The following is a 12,726-nucleotide window of genomic DNA, read 5'->3' as shown; positions in this document are numbered from 1 at the left end:
TGGTTTCCATTTCTAATTCCTCCGCGACCTCTGCCTCTCATCTGATTTTGAAATACCACATTTCCCTGCTGCTGCTGCTGTGTAAAATTCCCCTGCATCCCTGTTTGTAAAGCTCTAATCTGCATCACTATCGCCTTTTCTTTCAACTTTCTCTGCTTCAACTCAATCTCGTCACTACAGTACTTGACATTATGCAATACCTCATCAGTCGGCTTCGCTTGCCAGCAAAGCAAATGACTCTTAATCATCTGGCTAATTTCAGGTCTCAGTCCTTCCATAAATATAAACCCGAAATGAATCACATCTTTCGGCTCAATTGTTTCCGTACCAATGTAATGCTTAAATGCCTTCAACAATCTCTCATAATACGCATGCATTGACTCTTTCGCTTCCTGAGCTGTCCTGTCCATTCTCTCTAAGACAATGTTTTTGGGCGAAATTCTTGTTTTAAAAAATGTGATCACTTTGTAGTAATATTTCATTACCTCGGGAGATGGTGCACCTGTAATCGGATCTCTCTCTGGTTCCTATGTTGGCCAATCTATACTCCTCTTACTCTCCATCCATAAATCAGCTGGAACTACTATCTCTAATGGAGTGTTCAAATCCTCCCACAGGCATTTTGCAAGTTTTACAAACCTGTCTGTCTTCTGGTACCATTCTACTGGCTTCTCTCTCAATCTGGGATAGTCATTTGTAAAAGATCGAATGTTACTTCTGCTCCAAGGGACATGAACAAAATTCCCTCCTGGAATCTCTCTCATTGGTAATATTTTTCCGGACTCTCACCCTGCTGCACATTTGCAGTAGGATTTGCAGAATCCCTTTTCCTTTTATCTCTCTTCTTTACCCATCTGCCTTCCCACTTGTCTAATGCTCCCCATGTCTGGACACTTTGGAGTAACTCCCTAAGGTGTGCTTTCATTCCTGCAGATCACATGTGTTTAAAATCTTTTGGGTCAAAGTATAACCTGTAACTCCTCTGCAAATGTTTTGTTTTCTCTGTCTCTATTCCGTAACTCTCTGTTAAGTCTGCTAGCTTCTGATGTACCTTGCTTGCCTCTTTTGTAATTTTTGGGCACAGGTATCTCAATTCTGCTTCGGTGTAAGATTCAAGTCTGTTCACACCCATAGTTCCTTCGATAAGTTCACCCACCTCCATCCCTAGTCTCGTATAGTTCAAGTAGTCTTCTCCCCTTGGAGCGCTCTGTGGGGTATTCAGCTTGTCAAACCATTCATTCAATTGTTGGGCAGTCAAACCTTGCAGCGAAATGTTGTTGGGCTGAGTATTTGGCAATGGCTGGACAACTAGATTTGGAGACTGCTGTGTCAGTAATTTCAGGCTATGACTGATGTTTGACCCTGTTCCAGTATTTGGAGGAACTCTGAATGGACTAAGGTCCAACAGTGATCCTGTTCCATCAAAGGTCGGTCCCCCAGGAGAGACTATTTGAGTATTCCCATAGAGTCCTCTCCTCATTGAATTCTGACTTGGGACTCCCTGTCCATTTGTACTATTATTTTCTTATGCAAACAAAGGTACGTTTGGGCCAATGGTGACGGGTACTATACAGCGTCTGGGCTTGGTCTGACACTCATGTTCTGTGTGTGCATAATTCACGTATTCTGGCCCATCAGTACAGACATATCTGCCTGTGTTCCTGTTGTAGGAGTGTACTTTGGCATTACTTGCGACTGAACTTGAGGCAGTAAAAGTGGAGTTGGTTCCATCTGAACCAATGTCGGTTTTGGGAAAACCTGTCCTGTTGGCACCATCAGGTTTGTGGCAGTTCCTACAATTGGTACATCAGGGTAAATTCTATGGACATCCGGCTGTGGAATCTGATTTTGTGCTATCGGTGTAGTAGGCAGGCTAGGACTGCTCTGCATTGGGCTCTGTGTCATGCTAGGATTAATCTGCACTGCACTCGTCATCATGTTAACCGGTGTCGGTGCTAAGGGTTTACACTGATGTTCGTACTGCTCTCTTGTGCTGCATATGGTGGGGGACAATTTCTCAATAATTGTAAAATAATCTCATCATCATATGACTCTTCCTCAAGTGTTAAAGATGTCCTAGACTGTTTTGATCTCCACTCCCTATCCTCGGAAGGGACTCTGGATGCCTTTCTGGTAGCTTTCCTTCCTTCTCTCTTGCTCTCCTGTGTAATTGCAGGAAACAATTTAATCCCCTTCTCGGTTCTCCAAATTTTCTGATCACTGTCCCATCTAGCCTCCGCTAGTGTCTTTTCTGCATTTCTCATCCTCTTCTCAAACTTCTGTTGCTCTTGCTGTCTGGCTACTAATTCACAGATTGCTAATGCCTCAAACTGTGCTGGTCTCAAAGGGGGATTCAAGTCATACAGCACCCTCCTTAGATTTTCCAAGCTTCTCAAATTAAATGTTCCATGGGCAGGAAATGCTAACTCCCATCTTTCTCTGTCACTTTGCACCACTGTTTCAGCCAAAGACATGGTGCAGCACTGTTTTCTTCGATTACAATGTAAGATGGTGTACCTTCTGGCTGTACAATATCTCCTATATTCTTTGTAATATATGTATCTCCCCTAAAGGCACTCTTTAAAGCTTTGAAATGTTTTACTTCTGCAACCTTTATGTTATTCAAAATCAAATTAAGAAGTGACTTTTAATCCCAGAATCCTTTTCACCAACCTTCTCAACCACTTGTGCTTCACGGTTGTCTGCCAATCCGTGTGTGACCCTTCTCACTATCCAACCTATCACAGCGCGGCTCCAATGACGTCATACTCACATGTACTGCGGGTGACAAAGTCTTGCAGCTTTTCCTCCTAAACTCAGATTCACACTGGACTAATGTAAAATTACTGTGGGCACTAAACAAAATCAAAACTCAATTTGTCAATTTACTACAGGTAGGGTAACACAATCCCTTCAGAAACCTTATGGATTTTTCACTGATGGCGTTTTGCTCTAGTAGTTACTTCTTCTTTCTCAGTTTCCCTGATCTGCAAGCAAAATTCAACCTGCAAAGTTTACTCTCAACTGATCAGTGGGTCTGTCCTGGTGCACATAGGACTCACCAGATCTCAGTCAAAAATCTCTTTCGCTCACTTGTACTCATTCTGACTTGTCAAGCACGCCTGATTGACCTATTAAACCAGACAAATTACAACAAAATCCAAGTGCCTTATACACTTTTCAATACACTCCGGAGTCTTATACCACGTAGGGTCCGTATACCAACAACCACGTGGAGTATTTTTTAGCACAAAGCACCACACACAAGTGAAGTTCGACGACTATCCTGCTCTCACACTTCGGAGCATGCACACTCCTTCTACAACTTTATTTGGAGTATGCAAACTCTCTAAACCCTCACAAACATCGCAATTCACCTGCGATTTGCATAAGCTGTGCAATTGCAAAACCTACTTCATTCTGTCAAAAGAATGCTGGGAACATCCTCAAACAATCATTGGAAAGCTCCAAGATTCTGGGAAAGTCTTTTTAAATACATAGGTGCACATTTTCGCTCCATTTGTGTCATTGATTTGAAAAACTTAAACTTTCTGCAAATTTTCTTTTTTAGGGGCCACCCGTGTACGGGGCCTCTCTGATGGGCTTTTAAGAAGACTAACTATCATACTTTGCTACCATCTTTGTCAGCGCATCTGACCTTATTTGGTTAATTTATGTTAATTTATAAGGGGACGCTTGTGTAGGTCGATGGACCTTTTGACTGCGCTTAGAGTAGTTTCCACCATGAGACTAAATACCAATACAAATGAATAGCACTGCCAATCAATAACACCATGACCTTTGGATCATGAATAATCACACCTTTATGCAGAAGTTAGAATGTTTATTTCCCTATATTAGCAACGCTAATATCATGTAACTTAGTCTCAAAATCAAATTAAAAAGCTTACAGAAACATACTGGCTGCCCAAATCTTCTAAAGAAACGCAATTTCATCAAGGCTTGGACAACTACACATTGTAGGATTACAGTACAAATCTAGAGCAAGAATAACTGCTCATGAGAAATGGCATACATTCAGATTCAGTAAAGAAAATACATCAGCTGTTATTATATATAACAAGCATCATCAGTGAGTAACCTAACTAACTTTCAGATCAGAATAGCATGTTTGGACTTCATGCAAAACACTTTTAGTCAACAGAAATTTGGAAAAACATCGAACTATGGCTCTATCAAAATTAGCGGTTGTTACCTAGGGACAAAAGAAAATAGACATAACAATTAGTAACAATCAGAAACATCGTCTTATACCTCGTCTCAGTATGGTTCAGCAAGCTGTGACAATCTTTGTCAATTGGACATCTGTTCATTCAGCAAGGCATCAGAATTCAGCATTAAAGTTCATGAAAGGAAAGTCTCCATGCAGTTCGGAATAAAAGGGCTAATGGCGTATCTCCTCTTTGTGCAGTCTGGCTAAGTTAGATTCCCTAAAACTACCTCCCACGTTGCTATTGGTCAAAGGATTGTACGTTTACGTTTAGTCCAATGAAAGTAGAACCTCAAATCTAAGAATTTACTGGGCCACTGGTCACATGTCGATGATTGGCTCCTATTCTCCTGTTCCAGTCGTTGGGCTCATGCGGTTACAAATTTGTAACAGCTTATACTCCAGGCAGTTCATCCATTGTCCTTTCCTGGGAAGGTCGTCTTCACACAAACTAATTTATACAATGTATCCCTAGCTAGTACAACATATTCTAGCAAGCAGTTCTCATGGGAAAGAATTCTAGTTACTAACATTCATTTCATGCAATGGATAATCATAATTTAACTCTCCTAAGCAGCCATTTTATAATTTGCCTAAGCATTCAGCAACTAGGACCAATAACTCAATGAATTAAGGCCTATAATTAACAAAGCAGGTACATTATACAGAACCATTAATATGACATACTACTACATTAATCCAAACATAAGCTCAACAATTTACATTAATAAGCTGTTAATAAGTACACTTCGTAATTATTGGTGGTCACTCATATAGACACATTTTCAAATGTGTGCATTATTTCTTGTACATTAACTCATTTTCTTTGAAGATTTAACACTCAAAATACATGAATATTTATTAGTAAAAATTCAGCGTTAACACCTGTCTCTAGTAATAAGGGACAAGCCACTTTTTCGAAAATGATGTGTTTTACCCAGTTATGACTTCACCCAACATACATTGTGCTTTGAACGAAATGAGAGCCTGTTTGGAAATCCAGTGTATTTTCTGCAGTAGATAGGGGACTTACCAAAATGTAAAAGATTTAGTGATAGCCCAATCTGCTGCCTGTTGTTTAACCAGCAGGCAAGCCATGAGATGCTTGGTGGGGCCTAGGGGTAGATAGTTTCACTAATCGAGATGTGATGTATGGACAGCAGCCGATACTATCCTTCATGGTGTTCATATGGCACGATTGCATGGAGCTGCTGAAGTGAAAATACAGGTCCAGGAGACTGGCAATCTGAACAGGCAGCAGGAGTTCAGAGTTAAAAATGAATCGTAGAATTTTCACCTAGTTGACCGCCATGAGACTTTGTCCATTTGAACATATTTAGACAAGACATAGCTACGGCTTCACTCTCAGAATGATTTCCTTAATTCCACTAGATGCTTATGGTCTATGTTGCCAAATGTCACTGGTGTGTGGAACGTTTAATGTTTTAAAACATAAAGGTCTTTAAAATGCTGTCTCTACTCAGATAACCTGTGTGGAATCTGTTGAGAACCTACATTTCCAACAGGTTAAACTTGACTTCTCTCAGACCTAATTTACTACCAATTTTTTTATCTCCTTAGAATGGCTAATTCTGCAGCTATATTGTAAATTTTCAATCTTAACGATTAGTAATTGCCAAAATTTGAGTATCGAAGAACAGGTTAGCACTTGTACAATGGGAAATATATTCAATTTGAACTAAGGTTATGTTGATAAGCATTATTGAAACAATGAACTCCAAAAGGCTCTATTTTTTTACATTCTTTTTCAGCAGATCAACGTGACCAATGACCATCACAACAGTACCAAGGGCAGGAATGCATATCCTTAGCTTGAAGGTGGGCACAAAGTCTCTACCAGTGAGGAGCAAGAAGCAACCACCAGCAGGGTTAGTACGCTTGCCTGTAGACTAACAAGCTGTTTTAAGGTGACTCTGGCTGGAGACATAACATCTGTCACCTGGTGGAGGAGTGGATGTGGACACCCTTAGCAAGGGGGAGGAAAGTCTTGGGGCTCCACCAAGGCTTGATCAAGAACATCTGGGGGATTCCGAGGGGCAGTCTCATACCATCTGAGCCTGCACAAAGTCCTTCCATAACTCCTGAGGCCCCCATTCCATTGTGACCTCCAACTGACTCACTGCCCATGCAACAGTTCCTCCTCCTAGTGCCTGTCCAGAAAAAACTGGAGTTAGGCATCCCCTCTGCACCCAACACACCACACCCCTCTTGTGCTGACCAATCCCTTCCAACTAAATTTGTGTCATTGGATATTCTCAATGAGGCTCTGAGGCCAATTAATTGGGGAGGTTCAGGGACTGATCTCTTGGGATACCTGGGACTTAATAAGGGAGGACCGGATTATCAGAGAGATGGTCACTGAGCATCTCCAAACTTTGGCCCTTATTACAACCCTGGCGGTTTGTGTGAAAGCGGCAGTAATACCGCCAACAGGCTGGCGATAAAAACCATGGGATCACAACAATGGCGGAAACCGCCAACACAGACAGCCACTTTAACACTCCGACCGCCAACAGACAGGCAGAAGACAATATACCGCCCACACTATTACAAGGCACCAATCCGCCAGCTTTTCCGGGGCGGTACCAACGCCATCAAAAGCATGGCGGAAACAGGACACAGAAGGGAAACCACTCACCTTTCGACACTCAACGACGAACCAGGAGGCCATGGAGCCCGAATTGCAGATTCTACCACGAAGTGGAAAGAAGGCGGCGGCAATGACGAGGATGGTGAGTACTGCACCTAGCACACAGGGGAGTGGAGGGGAGGAGGGAAAAGAGAGTGACAAACACACGCGACACAGGACACGCAACACTCCCATCCCACAACAATGTACACACACACACATATCCAATAACATCACAGATACACCCTGTCACCCCCTGGAAGAATGCAAGGACCAAAAGGAATGAGTTTAGCTACTGTAATATTCGGACAATTAGGTAGACCAAGAGAACAGCAAATAATCAGTATACACAAATATTTACATCAAGTACACAAAGCTGTACACTGTCCCATGAAATGTCCGTGGACCAGTGGTCCCAAAAAGCATGGGCGAAGCCCACACATGACACTTGCCTCAAAATGGAGAGAACACTGCAGGGGCATCAGGTCGGAAAAAAACAGGCACCTCAGGAGGAGGAGGGGGTACCTCAGCAAGATGATGGTACGATGCCACTGCTCCTCGAGGGGGCTCCATGCCCACTGCTTGGCCCTGGGGAGTACAAAGCCACAGTCTCTCAAGTCTCTCAAGTGGGTACACTGCCCACTGCTTGGCCTGGGGAGTGCAAAGCCACAGTCTCTCAAGTGGGTGCACTGCCCACTGCTTGGTCCTGGGGAGTGCAAAGCCACGGTCTCTCAAGTCTCTCAAGTCTCTCAAGTGGGTGCACTGCCGACTGCTTGGTCCTGGGGAGTGCAAAGTCACAGTCTCCCAAATGGATGCCTTTCTCCACTGCTTCTGGAGGGGGCTTTGTGCCCGGTGTGCTTCATCCTGCCAAGGACTGGGTGAGTGGATGCCTTTCTCCACTGGTTCTGGAGGGGGCTTTGTGCCCAGAGTGCTTCATCCTGCCAAGGACTGGGTGAGTGGATGTATTTCTCCACTGGTTCTGAAGGGGACTTTGTGCCCAGTGATGCTGCACTTGGGGTGTGGCAGTTGACTCCGTCTCACCTGGGTGTCTCAGCCACGCAATGTACCTGGAACAGGTAGCATGCTATTCTATGGAGGCAGAGCCACACTCCATCATGTGGCAACTTAGGCTGCCAATTGCTGGTTTGTGTCAGTGCTGGAGGTGGTGTCTCAAGTGGCGTGTCCAGGGTCCAGGACATCACCTTCAGACCCTGACGGCTGCACACTGGGGATGGGGCTGACATCCGACAGAGTGGCCTCGGCTGTGTACGTGGTGGTGCTGATGGTGGTGCAGGTAGCGGTGTCTGCGGCGGAGATGCTGCCAGTGCTGGCCTTGGTGCAAGTGACTGTTGTGGTGGATGGAGACACCATACCGTCTTCGGCAGCCTCGGATGGCTGATCCTTGGGGAGGATGCTGCAGAATGACATTGTGACAGCGGCTGTGCAGGTGGCGGTGCAGGTGGCAGGGCAGGTGACGGTGCAGGTGGCGGTCGGAGCGGCGGTGGTGACTCTGGTGTATGTGGCTGTCATCCCTGATGATATGGTGGTCACCAGCCCCTCACCAGGAGACATCGTGCCCAGAGGAAATGTGCCCTTTGGCTTGTGGCCCTTCCCCATCTTGACATTCGCTGCAGGGACCTTGGCACTGTCCACTCGGTGTTTTGGCGAGACCTTGCTGGGTGGGTGATGTGTCTGTCCCCTGCTGGTGGCCGGCCCCTTTTTTACTTTTGCAGGTGGTGGAATAGGGTGGTCCTTCTTTTCTGCCAGTGGCACACTGGCAGCTCTGGCGGGTGCCCCTTCCCCTACTGGAGTATCTGGGACTGCAGCGGATGCAGATTTGGTGGCTGAGGTGCTGGGCTGGGATCTAGACATCCTGGCCCTAGGGGAAGGACGGGGGAGGTGTAGGGAAGAGGTTAATGTTTGCTAGGAAACATTTTTTTGACACACTGGGGCGGGAAGATGGAGGGGGTGTGGGAGTGGAGGAAGAGGTAGTGGTTGTAGGAGGTGTACGTCTGCTGGGTTTGGGTGAAGGTGCATGGGTTGGAGGCTCTTGTGAGGTGGATGTCTGTTGAGTGGGTGTGTGCCTGCGTTTGTGTACTTTGGGAGGAGGGCTTACAGACATACTTGGCGAGGACACAGGGGACGTGTGAATGGTAGTGGGGGTGGTGATTGCACGTGAGCGGTGTGTGGTGATGGGCCTGCTGGTGATAGAGGCAGTGGCTAATGATGTAGTGCATGTAGGTGTGAGTGGAGATGAGACTGGGAGGGAGGTGGAGGACGTGGAGGAGGGGGACACAGTGGAAGAAGTTGATGTTAGTATGTGTGAATGGGTACGGTGCTTGTGTGAGTGCCTGTGGGAGGTGTGGTGCTTATGTTTGCCTGAGCCACTTTTGTGTGTTGATGTGTGTGCATGCTGGTCTGATGGTGTGCTTGGGATTGGTTGAGGTGCAGCGTATTGGGTCTGGGTAGTGGAAGTTGGAGGGGGGAGGCTGGACACAGGGACAATAGCTGCCATCAGTGCTGAGGCCAGAGCCTGAAATGCTCTCTGTGGGGCTGCCACGCCAGAATGAATGCCCTCTAGGTATGCATTTGTTTGTTGCAAATGCCTCTCGACACCCTGGATGGCATTCAGAATGGTGACTGCCCAACAGTGAGGGATCTCAGGAGGTCAATAGCCTCCTCACTGAGGGCAGCAGGGCTGACTGGGGTAGGGCCTGAGGTGATTGGGGCAAAGGAGATGCCCACCCTCCTGGGTGAGCGGGCATGGGAAATACGCTGAGGGGCTGCTGGGAGGGCGGTGCTGGTAGGGGGGGTGGCAGCTGTACATGTTGTTAGGATGGGCATAGAGGTGTCCGCCACTGCCAGGGAGCTTCCATCAGAGGTGGAGTCGCTGTCGCTGGTATCCCCTCCTGTCCCCGTCATGGAGCTCCCCTCGCCTTCCGTCCCACTGGTGCCTTCACCCTCTGTAGATTCACCCTCCAGGGCCATGTGGGATGCAGCTCCCTCTGTCGCCGGTGCCTCTGCTCCTCCGCCAGATGATGCTAATGCACACAAGGACAGGGTGACAAAACAAGAAGGGGGGAAGACAGAAAACACACATGGTCAATGCCAGCAACACCACTACCGTTAGTGGACACAACACACAGGGAGCAGCCCTATGCACTAGGCCATGCACTAGCAGTTAGTCGGAAATTCACAAGCCCATGGGGTACTATGGCTAACACCATTTGCTGCACACCTAGAACCCACAGGTTCTGCCCAGTTGTAGATGCCCACTAAAAATATTGTGGTTGGAGTGCCTCAGAGCCTGCCCAACAAGGGACATACTCTACCAAGTTCGCCCTGGCCTAGGGGAGCCCACAGCCCACATCCCCCACCCAGACAATTAGTAAGGCGCACAGAGTCAGCTTACTGACACTTTACTCACCCCCTTGTGGCTGCTGTGATGGCCTCAAGCACCCATCCAACTCCGGATATGCCACCGCCAGGATCCGGAACATCAGGGGGGTCATGGTGCGACGGGCACCCCTTCCACGTTGGGACGCCAGGCCCAGCTGGGCCTCCACCGTCTTCTTGCTCCAGTGGCGCAGGTCCTCCCATCTCTTGTGGCAGTGGGTGCACCGTCTATGATAGACCCCCAGGGTCCGTACTTCCTTGGCGATGGCACACCAAATACCCTTCTTCTGGTGAGCTCTGACCTAGAGGAAAGGTACAGGAGGAAAGGAAATTAATCATCTGCCTGGAACGTCAAACTCATTGCCCACCAATTCCCTCCCGTGCCCTGACGCACATACACTCACCATCCTCACATGCAGTCCTCAGAACCCCCCATGTATCTACCATCCACACGACTCAAAACACGCAGCATGCTCACGGTGTACTCGCCTGTTTGTCTCGAGGACCGTAGAGTAGCGTGTACTGGGAGAGGACCCCATCCACCAGTTTGTCCAACTCCTCTGGGGTGAAGGCAGGGGCCCTTTCCCGCGACACTCGAGCCATCGTCGCTTCCAGACTCAGGTCACAGCAGCACTTGCAGTGTAGGTCCTCTTCTTTTGAAGGTCATATTTCAAGTAAGTGAACAGATAGAAAATGGCGGACACGTCCGCGGTGGTGCGTACCGTCACCGCTGGTGTACATCGTCATTGGCTCCTGGAACCCATAGGGCCAATGATAACCAATGCTGAATTGTGTGGCGGTCTTCAACCGCCTACTGTGACGCTGCACAACGCCAGCGCAGTTACCTCACAGGTCAGGCAGCTGCCATTTCAGGGGGGCACATGGCATGGCACCTAACTGAGTAACAGCACAATTTGGCAGATATACGGACAAACTACTCCACACACGAATTTACTCACATTACTGCAAACACATTTGTGCAACCTATGTGGTACATGACCCTCTGCTCACCATTCTCCTCCATAGGGCACATCCGCTGGGGCAGATGATGAGAAGGTGGCATTCTCCGGTGTACAGAGCCCTGGTGGACCTGTCGACAATGGAAGACAGACACATCATTATCACGTACAGACTTTATCGTGCCACAATCCAACACCTGGGTGCCCAATTGGAGCCAGACCTGATGTCAGCTATCTGCCATCCCTCAGGAATACCCCCTCTAGTGCAGGTCCTGTCAGTGCTCCATTTCCTGGCAAGTGGCTCCTTTCAAACAACAGTGGCCATGGCATCAGGGATGTCTCAGCCAATGTTCTCTAACGTGTTGACCAGAGTGTTGTCTGCCCTGCTGAAACACATGTGCAGGTACATCGTGTTTCCACAGGTGGAGGATTTACCCACAGTAAAAAAGCTGACTTTTATGCCCTGGGACATATCCCCAACATCACTGGTGCCATTGATAGTATACATGTGGCATTTGTCCGCCCCGCAGACATGAACAAGTGTACAGAAATCGAAAAAGCTACCATTCGATGAATGTGCAGACGGTGAGTTTGGCGGACCAGTACATCTCTCATGTGAATGCCAAGAATCCTGGCTCTGTGCATGACGCCTACATTTTGAGGAATAGCAGTATCCCTTATGTGATGGGCCAACTCCAGAGGCACCGTGTGTAGCTAATAGGTGAGCCTAAGGTCCCCACGCAGTAGGAGTAGGTGTCTGGCTATGGGTTATTCCCTAAGGGTTGGTGTGTGTCTAACAGGTATCCCTCGATATTTGCAGGTGACTCTGGTTACCCCAACCTCTCATGGCTACTGACCCCAGTGAGGAATGCCAAGACAAGGGCAGAGGAACGCTACAATGAGGCACATGGGCGAACTAGGTGCATTATTGAGAGGAACGTTCGGCCTCCTGAAGGCCAGATTCCGGTGCCTCCATCTAACAGGTGGACACATGTGGCCTTGGTACCCCCCCACAGGAGTGAACAGGTGTACAGAAACCGGAAGAGTTGCCATTCTATGAATGTGCAGATGGTGTGTTTGGCCGACCAGTACATCTCCCATGTAAATGCCAAGTTTCCTGGCTCAGTGCATGATGCTTACATTCTGCGGAATAGCAGCATCCCTTATGTGATGGGGCAACTCCAGAGGCACCGTGTGTGGCTATTAGGTGAGGACATGGACCCAATACAGTGTGACTAGGTGTATGGGTCTGGGGATGTCCCTAAGAGTTAGTGTGTGTCTAACAGTTGTCCCTCGCCATTTGCAGGTGACTCTGGTTAGCCCAACCTGTCATGGCTACTGACTCCAGTGAGGAATCCCAGGACAAGGGCAGAGGAACGCTACAATGAGGCCCATGGGCAAACCAGGAGGATTATAGAGAGGACCTTCGGCCTCCTGAAGGCCAGATTCCGGTGCCTCCATCTAACAGGTGGCTCCCTATACTACTCACC

This window comes from Pleurodeles waltl, chromosome 1_1, assembly GCF_031143425.1.
Source record: "Pleurodeles waltl isolate 20211129_DDA chromosome 1_1, aPleWal1.hap1.20221129, whole genome shotgun sequence".
Taxonomy (NCBI): domain Eukaryota; kingdom Metazoa; phylum Chordata; class Amphibia; order Caudata; family Salamandridae; genus Pleurodeles; species Pleurodeles waltl.
Note: the sequence above shows the minus strand (reverse complement) of the source record.